Raw genomic sequence first — 17,868 nt, 5'->3', positions numbered from 1 at the left:
ATCAAATGACTTAATCACCATTAAATCTTGGTGCGATTCGAACCTCCCGAGTTTCAACATTTCTAAAACTAAAGCTTTGTCGTATAAAAACTCGCTGCAGCTTTTTGTACTTAACAACACCACCATTGACCTCGTAAAATCTGTAAAATTCTTAGGGCTTGTTGTAGACAATTCTCTGAAATGGGACATGCATATCGACGCTTTGTCGAAAAAATTAAGCTCTGCCTGTTTTGCAAGCTTAACTTGTCAGTGGCTAGAACTGTTTATTATGCACTTTTTGAGTCGCACCTCAGATATGCCCTTCCATTCTAGGGTATGTGTTGTGCGACTCAATTTGACCGCATTTTCAAGCTCCAGAAGAGAGCTGTTCGATATTCATTGGGACTAAACAGCAGAACTGATTGCCAGGCCTTTTTAAAAAAATTAAAAATATTAACTCTTCCTTCCTTATTTATATTTGACTCCGTTTGCATAATACGTAAGCATGTATCAGCTTCTCAAGATAGGCCATCTCACACTTATCCACGCGCGGAGCAAGGTCTTTATCTACCTACCCCACGCTCAGAGTTAGTTAAATGTTCAATATTATAGAACTCGAAAAAAATGCACAATCACCTGCCATTTGAAATCAAATCCATCTATTTTCTTCATTTCGCAAAGCATTGAAATCTTTTTTTTACTAGACAAATCTTGTAAATACTGGTCTAATATTTGCTATTACTATATTTACCAATGACATCGAAATTAATTTATTTAGAGTTCATTGATATTTACTATAAACTTACTAAATATTTTTGAATCTTATTTTTATTTTTTTATTCTTTGATATTATAAACATTTATAAATGTTTATTTTAAACAATAAGACTGACAATGTAATTTGTATAATGTTTTGTATTCTCTTTTGTTTGTTTGTTTGCTCACTTTGTTTGTTTACTTTACCTTTGTCTACAAATTGTAAGATTTTTTGACAATAAAGGCATTTATTTATTATAGTGATGGACAAGACTAAGACCAATATTTCCTTGGTCTTTCGGTATGCTAAGTAATCTTGTTCTTGGTCTTACACGGTCCAGTCTTGGTCTTGCTGCGCAGGACTCTTGCAAGTCTTGCTCTTTTTTATTAGACTTTTACTAGAGGTTCTTTCGACATAGACAATCTTTAAATAAATAGTATTTTAAATAAGGTAATGCAAATGAAACTTTAAGAAAGAAACTGAATTTTTCTGATGAACGTTTTTTATTTGTCAATATAATATATTGTATCAGCATTTCTTTCTTTAAAATTGTATGTAAAATTCTGGAACACACTATTTCCAATAAATTAAAATAATAATTTTAAACAAATAAGTTTATCATATTTACTTATTTTAATGGTTCAAAGAATATGTGCAGCTTAACTAGTAATTCTGTATATAGGTTTAATAAAAACTTTTCAAATTTTGGCCAACAAGTTCGTTTTTTAGCCATTTATTTTTGAAGAAAAGCAAATGAAGATATTTCCAAAATGGTGTCTTAGTGGTCAAGACCGACATTTGGTATTCGAAATTTCTAAAAAAAAAGAAAATGCAACCCACTGCCATTTTTTGCTTGGCAACTCAACTTATTTATACAAATTACCAGACGTATTTTCTGCTTTTTAAGCCGACGGAATGTGAAATTATACACACGCAAAAGTCCTATACACACCTGTTCAACGAGAATATGTCGAAATTTTGCCACCCAAGGCTTTAAAACCTTTTCTTTTAATCTCATTAGTAATGTATGTTTTCTTGTTTTTGCTCCACCTATATAGTTTTATGTTTATAGATACATACAGAACCATCACATAATGTTGAAAGTGCCTACAAACAATATTATTAATAATCTCTAATAAGATATGATATCCCTGTACAGGGTGTCCCATTTTCGTGTGTTTTATAGGGTTCTCGTTTTATGAGTAGATACAATGATGGATTTTCAAACTAAAGTGCCTTACAAATTTACCCTTAGATTAACAATAAAAAGATTTACCCTAGCCTGTTTGGCCCCTGAAATACAGAACAAACTAGAAATTATATCTTATAACTTATCGAAAAGATGAAAACTGAGTTCCATGGAGTTTTACCATTGATTGAAAGAAGTGGAAATATATGCTACCTAAATGGGCAAATTCGTGACAAGGCTGATTTCATTTCCGCTTATCCCTTACGTCTGAAATGCTGTACAGGGTGGACCATTTTGGTTGTTTCTATAGGGTATCTAGGAAACTGTGAGAAATATTCAAATTTTTATACTGCAGTCTCGGGTTCTTTTTTTGAAAAAAATTACAATGGCGCAAACGGATCGTGGCTATCTTGATCGGTTTCGAAGCTACAGGGGGATTCTCAAATTTTGTACTTTTTGAAGATGTTCGATAGTTTGTTTATTTCAGCTACCACGGAAAAATGAATTATACATTCTAAATGCACTTTTCTGTGTAGAATGTAGTGACGTAGTCAGACTTTTTTCGAAAAAAATATTTTTTGAGATATTAACTATACTTATGTATTTTTAAATAGAACCCCCTGTATATTTTTAAATTTTCCTATTCAGTTTGGCATGGGCTTCTCGAAAATATATAACACTCTATATTTATTTTCACTATTAACCTCAACATTTAAAATTTTTCTTAAAGTCGTCGAGTAACAAAGTAAATGGTTGTCATGGTGATCGGAACATACCTTTGATGGATGCGGGATATTTCATTTCAACAGATTGAAGTGTGTGTATTTTAAATAATAAAAAAATGAGTAAATTTGAAAATTTTGAGAAATATAATGTGTTAGAATGTTATATTGAGGTCTAACAAACATAAGCAAAAGGCAGCTGATTTATATTTTGAGCGGTATCCAGAGCGCGAGCAACCAAAACTCAGCCATTTTTGAAAGGTTAGAAGATAGTTTAATCAATTTTGGATCTTTTCAAAAGTGTGACGAGGAAATTAATATATTGATTTTATTCATCTTCTTACTGATAATTTTTCAGGCCCGGTTTTTGAAAAGATCCAAAATTGATTAAACTATCTTCTAACCTTTTAAAAATGGCTGGGTTTGGTTGCTCGCGCTCTGGATACCGCTCAAAATATAAATCAGCTGCCATTTGCTTATGTTTGTTAGACTCAATATAACATTCTAACATATTATATTTCTCAAAATTTTCAAATTTACTATTTTTTTTATTATTTAAAATACACACACTTCAATCTGTTGAAATGAAATATCCCGCATCCATCAAAGGTATGTTCCGATCACCATGACAACCATTTACTTTGTTACTCGACGACTTTAAGAAAAATTTTAAATGTTGAGGTTAATAGAGAAAATAAATATAGAGTGTTATATATTTTCGAGAAGCCCATGCCAAACTGAATAGGAAAATTTAAAAATATACAGGGGGTTCTATTTAAAAATACATAAGTATAGTCAATATCTCAAAAAATATTTTTTTCGAAAAAAGTCTGACTACGCCACTGCATTCTACACAGAAAAGTGCCTTTAGAATGTATAATTAATTTTTCCGTGGTTGCTGAAATAAACAAACTATCAAATATCTTAAAAAAGTACAAAATTTGAGAATCCCCCTGTAGCTTCGAAACCGATCAAGATAGCCACGATCCGTTTGTAATTTTTTCAAAAAAAGAACCCGAGACTGCAGTATCAAAATTTGAATATTTCTCACGGTTTCCTAGATACCCTATGGAAACAACCAAAATGGGCCATCCTGTAGAGTGGAGTCTCTACTCGTTCTGCGACCAACACATAATACACTTATTTTCTCTAATTTTGCTAGCGAAGGCAAATCGAAGACGGTGTGGAAATGAAAGCGACAGCATTGCCATATTAAAATGTGTAATATCGGTAATACGTTGACGAAAATAGGTAATCTTGGGATAAAAAATCCGCGTTTTTGTATTGAAAAGTTATTCTTGTTAAACATAGAATAAACAACAAAAATAAACATTCTTTTATAGGTACTGAATATTTCCTACGTTTAGTTTTGGCTTGGAAATGGCGACTAATGACATATTCGTTCTTTGTTTAATCATAAAATATTATATTAAATTGTTTAATGATAGAAAATCCGTATTATTAACGTACTGTACCCAAAATCCGTAAATCTACGGATTAATCTGTAGTTTAGAAATTAAAAGCTATATTAAAGACTAACAAGTTATATTTATTATTGAGATACCCTTCGTAAGTAAGACTCCATATGAACTGTATCAATTATTGTATTCTTTACCTGTATTAAGACCACTCTGTCGACTGATAGCAGAACTATGGTACACTATTCTTTATACTTTGTCTTTACTTTTTCGTCGTTAACGCTGCGCTGTTAACGACTATCAGCGCGCAGCGGTGCAGAGCTAAACTAGATCTCGGACAGATTGACTAGCGACGACAGTAACACCAGCTAGATCTCGGACAGGTTTTGGGCCACGAAATCGGCGCACCATAAGGTTGTGCACCTTCATATATCTCCAATCAACGGTTTTACGTAGAAACCAGTGGCGTAACTAGTTTTTCGCTGGAAGCTGTTATTTTCGAAATATGTCTCAAACTTATGTTTTTTTTAAATAAGACCTCCTGTATATTATTTTTTTAAACCTACTCTATATTTATTTTCGTAAACAAGAAAAAAAATGCATTTTTTTACTTTTTAACGTAAATAAATCTAGCTTAAAAGAATAGATAATAGAATATTACTATATTATTTAATTTAACTAGAGAATTTTACTTTCCATACTGTTATCTTAATAAACTGCACTGAAAATGAACTTGTGCAGCTTTTAGGTAACACGGCTGTCTACCATTTCAAATTCACCCTGTATTTCAGATCTAAGAGGGCCAGAAAACAGAACAAATATGTGTGTAGCATCTTTAGTTTCATAAAAAAAGTAGCAGAGTGATGTAAAAACCTCATCTTTGCATTACTCATAAACGAGAAACGATCCTATAAAACACACGAAAATGGGACACCCTGTACATAGCCAAAAAATAGCACTATATTTTAGTGGTCTTAACAACATTATATTTTAATACTAGTTGAAGTCTGGCGCATCCGCCACATCAGGAAAAAAATACTTTTTATTTTTTGTTTAATTAAATGAAAAACAAAAAATCCGGCGACGACAGTTTTTAGTAAAAAAGCAACTTTCTAGAGCAAGTCGTTACTTCAGTAGAGACGACACAGATAAACATTAGCATTTTATACCGGGTGCGTCTCAAAAGTGGCTCACCCCTATAACTTTTTTTATTTTTTCAGATACTAAAACGAGATTTGGTATGTTAGTATATGACATAAATTGGGATTGATTGACGTATTCAATTGTTTTTGGTCACTTCCTGTTTCACCGGAAATGACTACAACTTTTGATTTTTAAATAGCCCTCTCGGTATTTTTTTTACTTTATTGGATAGAAAATGACATTCTGAATATAATGACATATCATATGTCAACTTTTGACATTCTGGCTTAATAAAAAATCGTATTTTAAAATTCAATCTAGAGTACCATGACTATGTTAATAACAGTAATTCTTAATCAAGGAATCATTTGATCGTCTGATGTTTTTAGTGTCTTGTCCTGACCAGTTAGAAAATGCACAAATCATATTTTTAATCATATCTCAATTTTTTCAAATGAAACGAGGGTGGCTCATTAGCGTATTTCGAAAAAGCATTTTTTACGAATAATTTGATACCACACTCTTGATATTTCGAGTCAAATTTTCGTCACGAACTGCAAATTATAATTTCAAATAAACCATATACGAAATGTCAAAAGTTGACATATGATACGTCATTCTATTCAGAGCGTTATTTTCTATTGAATAAAGTAAAAAAATACCGATGGTGCCATTTAAAAATCAAAAGTTGTAGTCATGTCCGGTGAAACGAAACAGGAAGTGACTGAAAACAGTTGAATACGTGAATCATTTCTAATATATGCTATATACTAACATACCTAATCTCGTTTTTTTAATGAAAAACATAAAAAAGTTATAGGGGTGAGCCACTTTTAAGACGCACCCGGTATATATAGATGCCTACTAATAAGATTTTTAGAAATAAGAAAATGAATAATAACTTTTTTGTGATGGTCAAAGTTGGAGAGAAAGTTTCAAATTTATTCTTCACCTGGAAAATATAACTCTCTTATAATGGCCTATCGAATTAACCGGAATAACAGTGATTTAGTAAGACAACAGGCTCTTAGAGACCCAAACACAATCGAAAATTAGGGGTTCTCTAATAAATTAAGGGTATACGTTGGTATTTCAACTCCATCCATTATATAACAAAGAGTTCAAGAATCAACAGGATTTTGAAGATACATATATTTGTTCGGAATATTATTCTATTATTATTTTTTATATATTGATTATTATTTCTAGATTGGTATACAGTCTCTGTAATCATATCAATATCTTCACCACACCTTATATTGCTAATATTCTTTATGTTTAATCTTTTTGTTAATTTGCTAACAATCGTTCTCCATAAGTACCTATACTTTTAACTTATATTTTTTACTAAAACTCACAACTTAATTTTAATTTAATACTCTCTCCAAACTTTTTCTACATAGTTTCCGACAAACATATTAGCAAAATTAACTACGTTTTTGTATTTCTACGCTTTTACTCTTAAAACCCTATTACAACCTCAGCAAGAAGCTAATGGCTTATGAATATTTAATAGAAACATAATAGGTATGCAAAATAACTCAGAAAAGCCCCTTTTTTCAATAACCCAATCTCTTAAACCCAAACCATATTTTCTACGCTATATTTTACGATACTTTCATTATATGACCTTGTTTTTACATAGTTTTAATCATAAATAAGCTAAAAACAGTCGAATTTTTATTAAAATTCATTTGAAAATAAATGTTTGTCCGCCAGCGCCATCTCCGTCGCGTAAGTTCAAACATGCTCAATTCCAGTACAAAAACCTGTATATTAAAGCGCCTAATTTTCTTATATACTCCACAGATGTCGCCACATGCTGCAAACAATCAATTTCTTTAAAAATCACATTTGGTACAGGGGTAAAAAAAGTACCACTTACAAATTATTTCAAGTCTATAAACATTTTACTGTCTCACAACGTATAATATCTTTGAAATGAAGATGTTTTTTATGGTTTTAGTCGTACTGGCGTCTGGATGTTTATATTTTATCGCTCTTAAAAACGGCAGGAGGGAAATATATGAAGACAAGTTTTATGTTTACTCTATGGAGATTAAAATCGTACTTTGTAACATTGTTTTATTGTCGAATGTTTGATTTTACGAAGTAGGGAAGTACTATATCAACCACCTGACTAATCGGAGGTTCAACATCGTTAAAAATTGTACCGTATGATCCAAAAAAAACGGCATCAGAGGCGGCTGAGGAATGACAAACCGATGATAATTTCGCCAGGTCAATCTCTAGACGTCGTTTATTAAAAATTGACATAAAAATTATCAAAAAAACTAACTAAGATTAAAAGAGGATAGAACGTTTCCAGACACACAAATCTATTTTTCCTGAATTTTAAACTACACCGTTTAAAAATGATTTTTAGTCAATATAAAAATAAATTAAATCCTTCTTAATGCCAAATGGAAGTAAGCGCCATTAAAGAATAAAGAAGAGTACCTACTGAAGCAAAGTATAAACGTCTAGGGCTTGTCATCGGCAAAATTATAATCAATTTTCATTCCCAGCCATGTTTGACACCGTTTTTTTCAAATCGTATGATATTAAAAATACAATAGGTACTTTTTGGATGGCAAAAATATAAAGTTTAAAGAAAAAAAAAACAAATTGTTAACAATTAGGTGCTACTACATATTTCTTTAGTAAGGCATGAAAGTTTACCCCCCGCAGTTCTCTAAAATCTTCAGGGGGTCCAAGATTTCCAATTAATTACTTAGATATGGCATGGAGCTATTCAATATTTTTCTGCCTTTTGACTAAAGGTGTTTCAGAAAGTGTGAACCTACACATAGGTGGGATTTTAAAACTCCAGATAGGCCAAGTGAAATAAAAATGGTATAGGACTGAACTAAAGCAGTGACGGCGCTTGGTTCAATACTTTAGGGTGCGTAACCTTAGATTTTTATAGTACCTGAAAACTGAAGACCCAATTGGGCGCTACTATTTCCAATAACGAGCTGCGTGTGCACGGATTGCATGTGCACACTAACCGGCATAATACAGTACGTCGCGTCGATTCGTTCTGTTGCTACGCGACATTGTGTTTTTTGCTCAGAAAGTAATAGCGTTGATTGGAGAAATAAGAAGATGCCCAGCCTTATGGGCGATTTTGTGGCACAAAATATGTCCGAAATATAGCTGCCGTTGCCGTTATACGTCCGACATTTAGTTTAGGTCTGCGCAGCTGCGGGCTGATAATTGTTGACAGCGCAGCGGATAAAAATACTCTACCGTGGTTCTCCTTTCAGTCGGCAGAGTGAGTGGTTGCCGGAGACAGTATTGCCAAAACTACGGATTAATCCGTAGATTTTGGATACAGACATATATTAGGATTAATTAACGTATTCAATTGTTTTTGGTCACTTCCTGTTTCACCGGGAATTACTACAACTTTTGATTTTTAAATAGCACCCTTGGTATATTTCTACGTTATGCGATAGAAAATGACACTATGAATAGAATGACAACTTTTGACATTTTCGCATATGATATATTTGAATTTGTAACATGCGATTCATAACGGCGAACAATTTGTAACAATTTGACTCGAAATACCAAGTGTGTGGTTTCAAATTATTCGTAAAAAAATGCTTTTTCCAAATTTACAAATGAGGCACCCTTGTTCCATTTGAAAGACGCTGAGGAGAGGCGCCAGATATGGTACTTGCCCGGTCTCAATATTTCCCTTCCACCGGCCCTGGTGTTTACCCAAGGAAAAGGATAAGCTTACCCTTAGTCTTTCCCCAAATACTCCAGCTCCTGTCCTAGTGTTCCTTCAGCAGTCTTTGACCCGTCTGTATACGGGTTAGTCCATCCTTCTCAGTACCCTTGGACCGTGTCATACCGTTTTTAAGGCCTGAATGACAGATAAGATATTTGCCGAAGTTTTTGTGTAGTAATGTCAACGTTAATCGTTTTTGGAATAAGTAGAATTAATGAAATCATAATAAAATTTAAATAATTTTTTTCTTGTTAAGAAAAACAGTAGATTTTTTGGAGGTTCTCCTGCACATTGTTAAATTAAAATGTCCCATATTCAGAGAAATTATCAGAGAAAAACTTAAGTATAAACGTAAACTACTATCCAAAAAGTCAAGTTATATTTCTTATAATCCATCGTCTCCAATATATTCCTTGCGCTTCTTGCTACCCTCACACGCCGATATGGAACTCCATTGTTGCATATCGACCCTATATATTCAAACACCGTTATCATTCTCGTTCTTATGGCCTTTATAATTTCCAGGACATACATCATGACTTCCTGGAAAACCGATAACACCACATTCCATGAACTTATCAGTAAAATACCGTAAAATTTCTATTTTGACGCTTAAATATCATCTTTGTTCACGTAATACTTTTAATAAAATGTTCAAATTTTTATTTTTTACTGTGCACTTTTTTATATACAGAGTGGCGCCCTTCATAATATGACGCGGAGACTTCAAGACATTGGCGTAACTACAGGGGTGCCCGGGGGTGCCGAGTCCCCCCTAGGTACTACTGGGCACCCCCCAGAGAAATCCTGAATTATGACTCTTGGCTACGTATTAATTTTTATTTGCTTGTGATGCAATAAAAATGACGTTTTTTAGTTTTGTTTAGTTAATATTATTTTGTTGTGTTCAAAAAATGTGTTAATTTTTATTTTTTTTAAAAGTTTGTAGGTATTTAAGTAATCTACGGGAACACGGTTTGATAACCAAGTCTATGAAATTTATTGATAGAGAAATTCATGTAAACGTTTTATTCAAAAAATTTGTTTTTTTAAATCTTTTTTCATTTTTAAAAAAACTAAAGCCCTAGGTCCCCCCTGGGCTCATTCCCCAGCCCCCCCGGATAAATTGCTATAGTTACGCTAATTCTCCAAGATTAACAGCAGTTTATATTGAAATTAGATTTTCGGGGGCATAATATGTAAGATAATTTAGAAGATTTTCAAAAAGTTTTTTTTCGCAGAGTGCCTCCAAAAGAAATTACGCATCAAAGTTGTACTCTTTTTGTAATGTAATATAGGGTGATTCACGACGATGGCATGTTAGACGTTTATGGAGAACCGATGATATAAATGATTAAAAATTTGGATTTTTACATAAAGGCACCTGCTTTCTAAAATATTTTCAGTATTACAGTGTTGTCGCATCAAGCTGTAGGTACATCATTCGAAAAGTGATAGCATCCTTTGTATTTTAAATGGAACACCCAGTATATTATTACATTTTTGGAGACTAATATACTTTCAAATCTCATAATTTTTTGTGTCTGTCACAGGTTTGTTTCATTCACAGGCAAATTGTATTTTCTGTCATTTTTTTGAATGTCATTTATCGAAATCTTCCCTGCATCGATGGACAGACTTTTTCCCAAATATATTAACTTTACGATTTTTTTTGTACTTAATCACTAACACCTTTTTTAATGCAGTTAAATAAGATATTGTAAAAATATTAATAGTACGACCCTGGTGGGTCATCGGAATGCGTCCACCGGGTACAGCATCTAGCTGGGACCCAACGGTACTGTTATATCTTTAGCCAAGCTCGACATCGGGAAAAATCTATATGTGGGTCATAATTAGGGATGCAAACGATACATCGATGTTTCTCAAACATCGATCTTTCAATATGTTTACCATCAATGTTCTAATACGTTGTATCGATGTTTTTGAAGAAACAGAGGCATCTCGCGTATAATCGAAAAAAAATGGCTGGGGAATGACAATGGATGAAACTTTTGGCCAGGTCAATCTCAAGACTGGAAACACTGGAAATAGTAGAAGAATATGTAATATGTAGGTATATTTGGGACAACTAATACACAGCGCGGAATCTCTACTACCAGAAATCAACAAAAGAATTAAGTTGGCATGGAGTACCTATGAAAGAAACTCAAATCATATTCAAATCTAGAATGCCTCTTTATCTAAAGAAGAAAACATTCGATCAATGTGTACTACCAGCTATGACCTATGCATGCGAAAGTTTGACACTGAAAACGAACATTATAAAGAAACTACAGGTCGCACAACGCTCAATGGAACGAAATATGCTAGGAATCACCAAGAAAGACCGTAAAAGAATATAGTGGATACGACAAAAACCCCAGGTAATAGATGTCATCACCAGAATCAAATCCCTTACAATGGGCAGGACACCTGGCAAGAAGGACGGACAACAGATGAACAACAAAAATTACAGCATGATACCCACGAGGAATTAAGAGACCTACAGGAAAACCAAACCTGAGATGGGACCATGATATTAGTAAATTAGCAGGGATAACTTGGGCCCTCATAGCCAACAATAGACAACAATGGGCCCAATTACAAAGACAATATCTAAATATGTGAGGGATGCTACACCATAATTGGAAATGGTTGAATAAGCTGAAAATGATGATGATGATGACACACCTACTATTCCTATAAATTATTTTGTTCTTCCGAATACTACCCAAACTATCTAGCGGTATGAATATGAACCAAATTGCTCTGATTTTGGAACAACTCTATAATTATGAGTCACATTATTATATCACAAAACATTCCCCTTTAGAACTTCATCTGTCATGTTAAGAAATGAAAGTAAATAATAAAGCGCCTCTCGTGTTTGTTCGCACTCTAAAAATTTCAATTAATGCTTGTATATATTTTTTAAATTTACATTTTTCTAATTGTAAAGTAATATATTACATTTAAATGGAATATATTACATTACAATTATGTCAATTACAGGATTACAGGCTCGTTTTCTAACATTTTTTAAATAAAACGAATCTTTAAATTTCAATATACGTATATTTGTCGTAGGTATGAAAAAAGTAAAATATAAAATGGACAAACGCTTACTTACATTGCAATAAAACTTCCACTTTTAGTTTTGCAATCCAAATGCAATATTTCTATTTCACAAATAAAAATATCCGACAATACTAAATTCACTGAACCTTCCGCGGCTGACAACGAAAACTGAAAAATATAACGGCACTTTTTGTTTTGGACCTGCATATCAACATTACGCTCTACCATTATGAAAATATCTAATTATAACTTGTAAATATTTTAATATTTTAACATGATTTTAACTATTTCTGACAATAATTAACTTTTTGTTTTCAAGATTTTGATCAAGATGACATTTTAGACGGCAACTGACATATATGTCATAATATTTGAATTTTAAATATGTATGTAATATAATTTAAATTAATATAATGCAACTTTATACTAAGAAAACATTTTTATGCACTCACACAATACAATAAAGTCTAATAATATAGTTTGAAAGCAATGAATATTGAAATCAAATTAAAAAAGTTAAGCGCGACCCCTTGTGTCAAAATTAAATCATTAAATTTTCGGAATTTTTCCACCATTTGGTGACCGGTGGCGCCTCTTGTGTTTCGGGCGGTTGGTCTTTTACTCCCACTTATGGCCATTAAAGAAAAAGTTCTAAAGGGGGATGTTTTGTGTATTATATTAATCTACGACAATGTCTTTTTGACACATTTAACATTGTCATTTGGATGTCATTATAGCTTGCATAATAGCACTATTGCTATTATGAATTCATAATAACACGCAAATTTTAAAATAAGAAACAAGCAAAAAAAGGTACCTAAATACGTTTATTTATTGTAAACATTAATTATAATATAAGTACAATTGGTTAAATTTATTCCAGACGTGACAGGTGAGTTGAATTTTTAGAAAGTAAATTTATTTCCTGAGTGCTCGAACTTGTTGAAGACCCATCATTGCCAGAAATGTTACCCAAAATATTACATGACCTAACCTAACCAACCACCATGTCTTTTAACAGTTAATAAATCCACCCCTGAATCTGCAAGCAACGACGCAGACGATCTACGGAAACAATGTCCAGTGTATTGTTGTGGATTTGGAAGACTTAGGAACAATGCTATTTTATACGGCATTTTTCCTAAAGTATTAATGCCGACGGGTTGCTTAATACATTTTCCATTTCTGTACCCCACAAAAAATCGAATATGCTCTGTGTTGCTTGGCCGCATAGCTATATATCTTCGAACCATTTCCACCATATTTATTCCTTCAACATTCCCTTTCGTTATAAAAAAAAATCTCGTGATATCTTTGTTTTCGTAAATGGAATAATGACATGAATTCATTGTTCTTCATCTTTAACATTTTGCAGCTGCAGATTTGTCATCTCGATACGCCGGTAGGCTCCCGCAAGTCCCACTATCAATGAAACTTTTTTCAGGAAATAAGTTTTATCATCAGCTTCCAACAAAAAACGAGTTATGTCTTCTTTTCTTAAAATTCTCCATTTTTTTGACCGAAATCCTTCCGATTTTCTTTTTAGAAATGCAATTAAATGGACGTACTTACTAATATCTGTATTTCTCTTCACTGATATAACTGAACGTAGCATGGAATAATATACCCAAAGTGATGAAGCCTTCCTATGTTTTGAAAGATGTTCAAAATATGCCAGGAGAACCTTTTCGTTACTACTATTCTCGATTCCTTTCCCTTTACACAAATCTTCAAGTTTTACATAGCCTTGCTCGTACGTTTGTCTTGATTTTTCGGGAAGTAGGGAATCGACAACGTTTTGCGCAATGCCTTCAATATCCGAAGGGACACTTTCAGAATCAGAATCACCCATATTAATATTATTTTTTGCTTTTTGTTAAAACTGAACTGATACGTTTAACACAAAATTGAACATCAATAATTGAGTTGTCAAAGTCAAAATGGAAACAATCAACAAGCACGGTTACTACGGCGTCGACTAATATGGACACCTGATAATTTTGAATTTTAATATTTATGAGGATATCTCCGATATTTTAAATTAAATCAAATCTCTTTGGATCGTCCCTCGTGTCGCGTCGTAGATTAAATTTTGAATGATACACGTTCGATACGAACTTTTTAATGAAACTTGGTGTAACTAAGCCTTAACGTTACACGCGTTTCATTATGATGTTCGTATCGAACTTGTATCATTATTACATTCAAATAAAAAATAGAATATGAATTTTATTTAATTTTATATCATAAAATACATCGATTTTTGTCAATGTATCGATACATTGATGTATTTTTCGCGATGTTTCCATCTCTAGTCAATATGTGGCGCGAGACGAGGTTCATCTTTGAATCAGTACCACTCCCTTCGATGTACCATTAAAAATGCTACGAGTACCAACAGCCGAAATACTGATGTAGCTTAAAGAAGTTTTTCATAGTCTAGATTTTTTTGACCCAACAGGTGTGCTTGTATTTAATAGACAGAAAAATTATTGTTGGCAACGATTATTAATAATTTCCTTCACTTATTTAGACGATAATTTGTTATATCCGTTTTGTAATATTAACGTTTTGGTATTAATTTTATAAATACAGGTTTTAGTGCTTAATCAAAAATAATAATATAATAAAAGAAGATCATTTAGAAATTTACAATAATGAATACAAGTTTTATCATAATAATCTGTTCTTTTAAAATTTAAAAAAAAATCACTTTCGGAAAATAAATAATTTTACAGTTAAGTTAATATTTATTTTGTTAGACATTTTTTCGTTTTAGAGCCACTAATTACAAATGCAAATAGAATCTTGATTGTGCTTGTGAACCCACGAACTGCAAGCCTTGGAAAAATTTACTAAAAATTTTAGAATTCAGTAAGAATATTTTCAGACAATTTTTGTATAGATTTGATTGTTATTAATTTTGTCACAAAGTATGGTTCGTTTATAATAGTACTCTTAGCAACATTGTCAACTAATTGTCACTATTGTCAGAGGGATATAAATTAAATAGCCTCTCATACACGAGAATTTTTGGCCTGCCGACTTGACCTGCGGTTAGGCATCATTAGGCATCATTAGTTTTACAGGGTGGCGCACCTCATTCGCCTCGGTTGATTATACGAAAACGGAAAGATGTAGAAACAAAATATTTTATGGGTACATGTGGGAAGGCAATGTGCATAATTTAAACTTATTTTGAAATGAACAGGGTGTGTCAGAACTAAGATCTATACCAAAGTGTGTTATGTTTTTTCTTATGGAACACCCGGTATTTTATTTTATTTTTGGATTCTTGGGCATAAAATAAGGCATTTATTATAAGGGTTTAATATGTTTAAAAGCTTTGGTTTTTGAGATATTTAAAGATATTTAAATATGCATGCTATAATAAAAAAGTTTGTCAACACCCCGTACATTACTTTTCAGAATTAATTCTTGTGCTGACTTTCAAGCCAGAGAAATAAACTTTACTAATAAACTTGATTGCTTCCTTAAATGTATACAGGGGTATCAAAAATTGTTGGTTTGGTTTGGTATTTTAAATATTTATTTCATTTTACATAAAAACTTCGTTATTTCAAATGCAACACTATGTATTTTTTAAATAAGTCGAAGCAGATTTAAATGCCCTTTCAAACTATATTAGGATTTTCTATACCTATTTGGCTCAAATTTTGAATAAAAAGCGATTTTTCAATAAAATTGTAATCAAGTTGGCTGGTGTCATGGCAATTTTTTTGTGACACTTAGTAGCTGTTTTCAAAATCTACATTAGCTTATGGACTTTATTTAAATTTATAACAGGTTATTTTTATTTAATAGGTGCCCGGTGGCGTAGAGGTACAGGCTCTCGTCTACCAATCTCAAGGTAGTGGGTTCGATTCCCACACCCGGCATTGCATCAACCGACTATTTTTATTAAAATAAAAAAAGTTTGGGTACCTAGGTCGACTCAGCCTTAAATAAGTATTTGGGATTCACAATCTTGAGGTAATAATTGGCGATTGAAGCGTAGTGCTAGCCACATTACCTTCCTTGTATACCGAACGGCTCTAGTATGGCAAGCTGTACCTATATACGGGAGCTATTATTATTATTATATTTTTATTTAATTTATATACAATAAGGTTATTAAGTAAGTATTTATTATTTTATCAAGGAAAATGAAGCAGTATCTGCTGACGAAAGGAATGGATTATGTTACTAGTGATTTTATTTTGTGAGGACAATTGCTTGTTAGCCTAAAGGGTTTGTTTATGCTCAAAGATATGCAAATAGGATTTTTTTTGACAAGCGTTCCTTTCCTTTGAAAAACAACTTTTCCTATTTCGCAGAGCTGGTAGTGTAGTATATGAATATTAGGCAAAAACCTGTCGTTGGAAGTGAAGAAAATGAATTTGCCTTAATTGGTTCTTTTATTGAAAATCCAATATATCTACAAGTCATCGTAATATAAATCAAAAAGAACTACTTCTTTATTTTTCTTGATAAAATAATAAATACTTACTTATTAAACTATTGTAGGTAAATTAAATAAAAGTAAACTGTTATAAATTTAAATAAAGTCCATAAACTAATGTCGATTTTGAAAATACCTACTAACTGTCACTAGCAAATTGCCATGGCAACACCAGCCATCTTGATTGCCATTTTATTGAAAAGTTGCTTTTTATTCAAAATCTGAGCTAGATAGGTATAGGAAACCCTAATATAGTATAAAAGAGCATTTAAATCCGCTTCGATTTATTTAAAAAAATACAGGGTGTTGTATTTGAAATAACGAAGTTTATGTAAAATAAATATTTAAAATAGACCAGCAATTTTTGATACCCCTGTATACATTTAAGGAAGCAATACATGTTTTTAGTAAATTTTATTTCCCTGGCTTCAAAGTCAGCACTAGAATTCACTCTGAAAAGTAATGTACAGTGTGTTGACAAACTTTTTATTATAGCATGCATATTTAAATATCTTTAAATATCTCAAAAACCAAAGTTTTTAAACATATTAAACCTTTATAATAAATGCCCTATTTTATGTTCAAGAATCCAAAAATGAAATAAAATACCGGGTATGGATCTTAGTTCTGACACACCCTGTACATTTGAAAATTATTTTAAATTATGCCACATTGCCTCTCTACATATACCCATAAAAAATTATGTTTACGGGATACAGGGGGATACGTATGTTTACGGGGATACAACGGGATACTACATCTTTCCGTTTTCGTATAATCAACCAAGGTGAATGAGGTGCGCCACCCTGTATGTATAGACAAGGGTTATATTGATAGTTTTTTATACTAATCTAATCAAGTCTGCTGATATGGCCTGTGACAGGCTAAATCAGCCAAAGTGGCCAAGGGCTTAGCTTACCACAGACTTGGTCCGATACACAGACATAACGTTTTTATGAACATAAATCTTCTGGTGTATGGGTGGCTATTGTGTATGAAATTATTCTAATCTGATAAGTTAAGAGGGTAAGAAAAGACTATCGCCTATTGCAAGTGCGAGTATTGTTGTCGAATCCGAAACTCATAATAAAATATACCGGGCGTGATGATAAGTAAAATAAAACATCTTTCAAGCTGTAGAAAAAATAATTCTCTTATTTATCATAGTGTGCTAAATTTTATAACGTTTATTAATAGCTTTCACCGAGTCACAATGGTTCCGAAAACATCAATAAGTGTACTCTAAAGACAGGTACAATGCGTAGGTGTAAAATCTAATCAAATCCTTCAACTAGAGTTAATTGATGTTTCTTTATTTTTTAATTGGAAGATATCGAAGAGAGATAAGTGTTTGTATTAATTCTTCAGATGTCCAT

The 17,868-nt window shown here is 32.3% G+C and overlaps 1 protein-coding gene across 1 annotated transcript in view; it reads left to right on the top strand.

Annotated features, from left to right (window-relative positions):
- Positions 1–17,868, top strand: part of LOC115877924 (transcription factor AP-2-epsilon) — a 73,588-nt gene that overhangs the window by 4,187 nt on the left and 51,533 nt on the right. The gene's annotated exons all lie outside the window — the stretch shown is intronic.

The sequence above is a fragment of the Sitophilus oryzae genome, unplaced genomic scaffold, assembly GCF_002938485.1.
Source record: "Sitophilus oryzae breed Bouriz unplaced genomic scaffold, Soryzae_2.0 scaffold_1499_pilon_pilon, whole genome shotgun sequence".
Classification (NCBI taxonomy): Eukaryota; Metazoa; Arthropoda; class Insecta; order Coleoptera; family Curculionidae; genus Sitophilus; species Sitophilus oryzae.
Note: the sequence above shows the minus strand (reverse complement) of the source record. Positions and strands in the feature narration are given on the sequence as shown.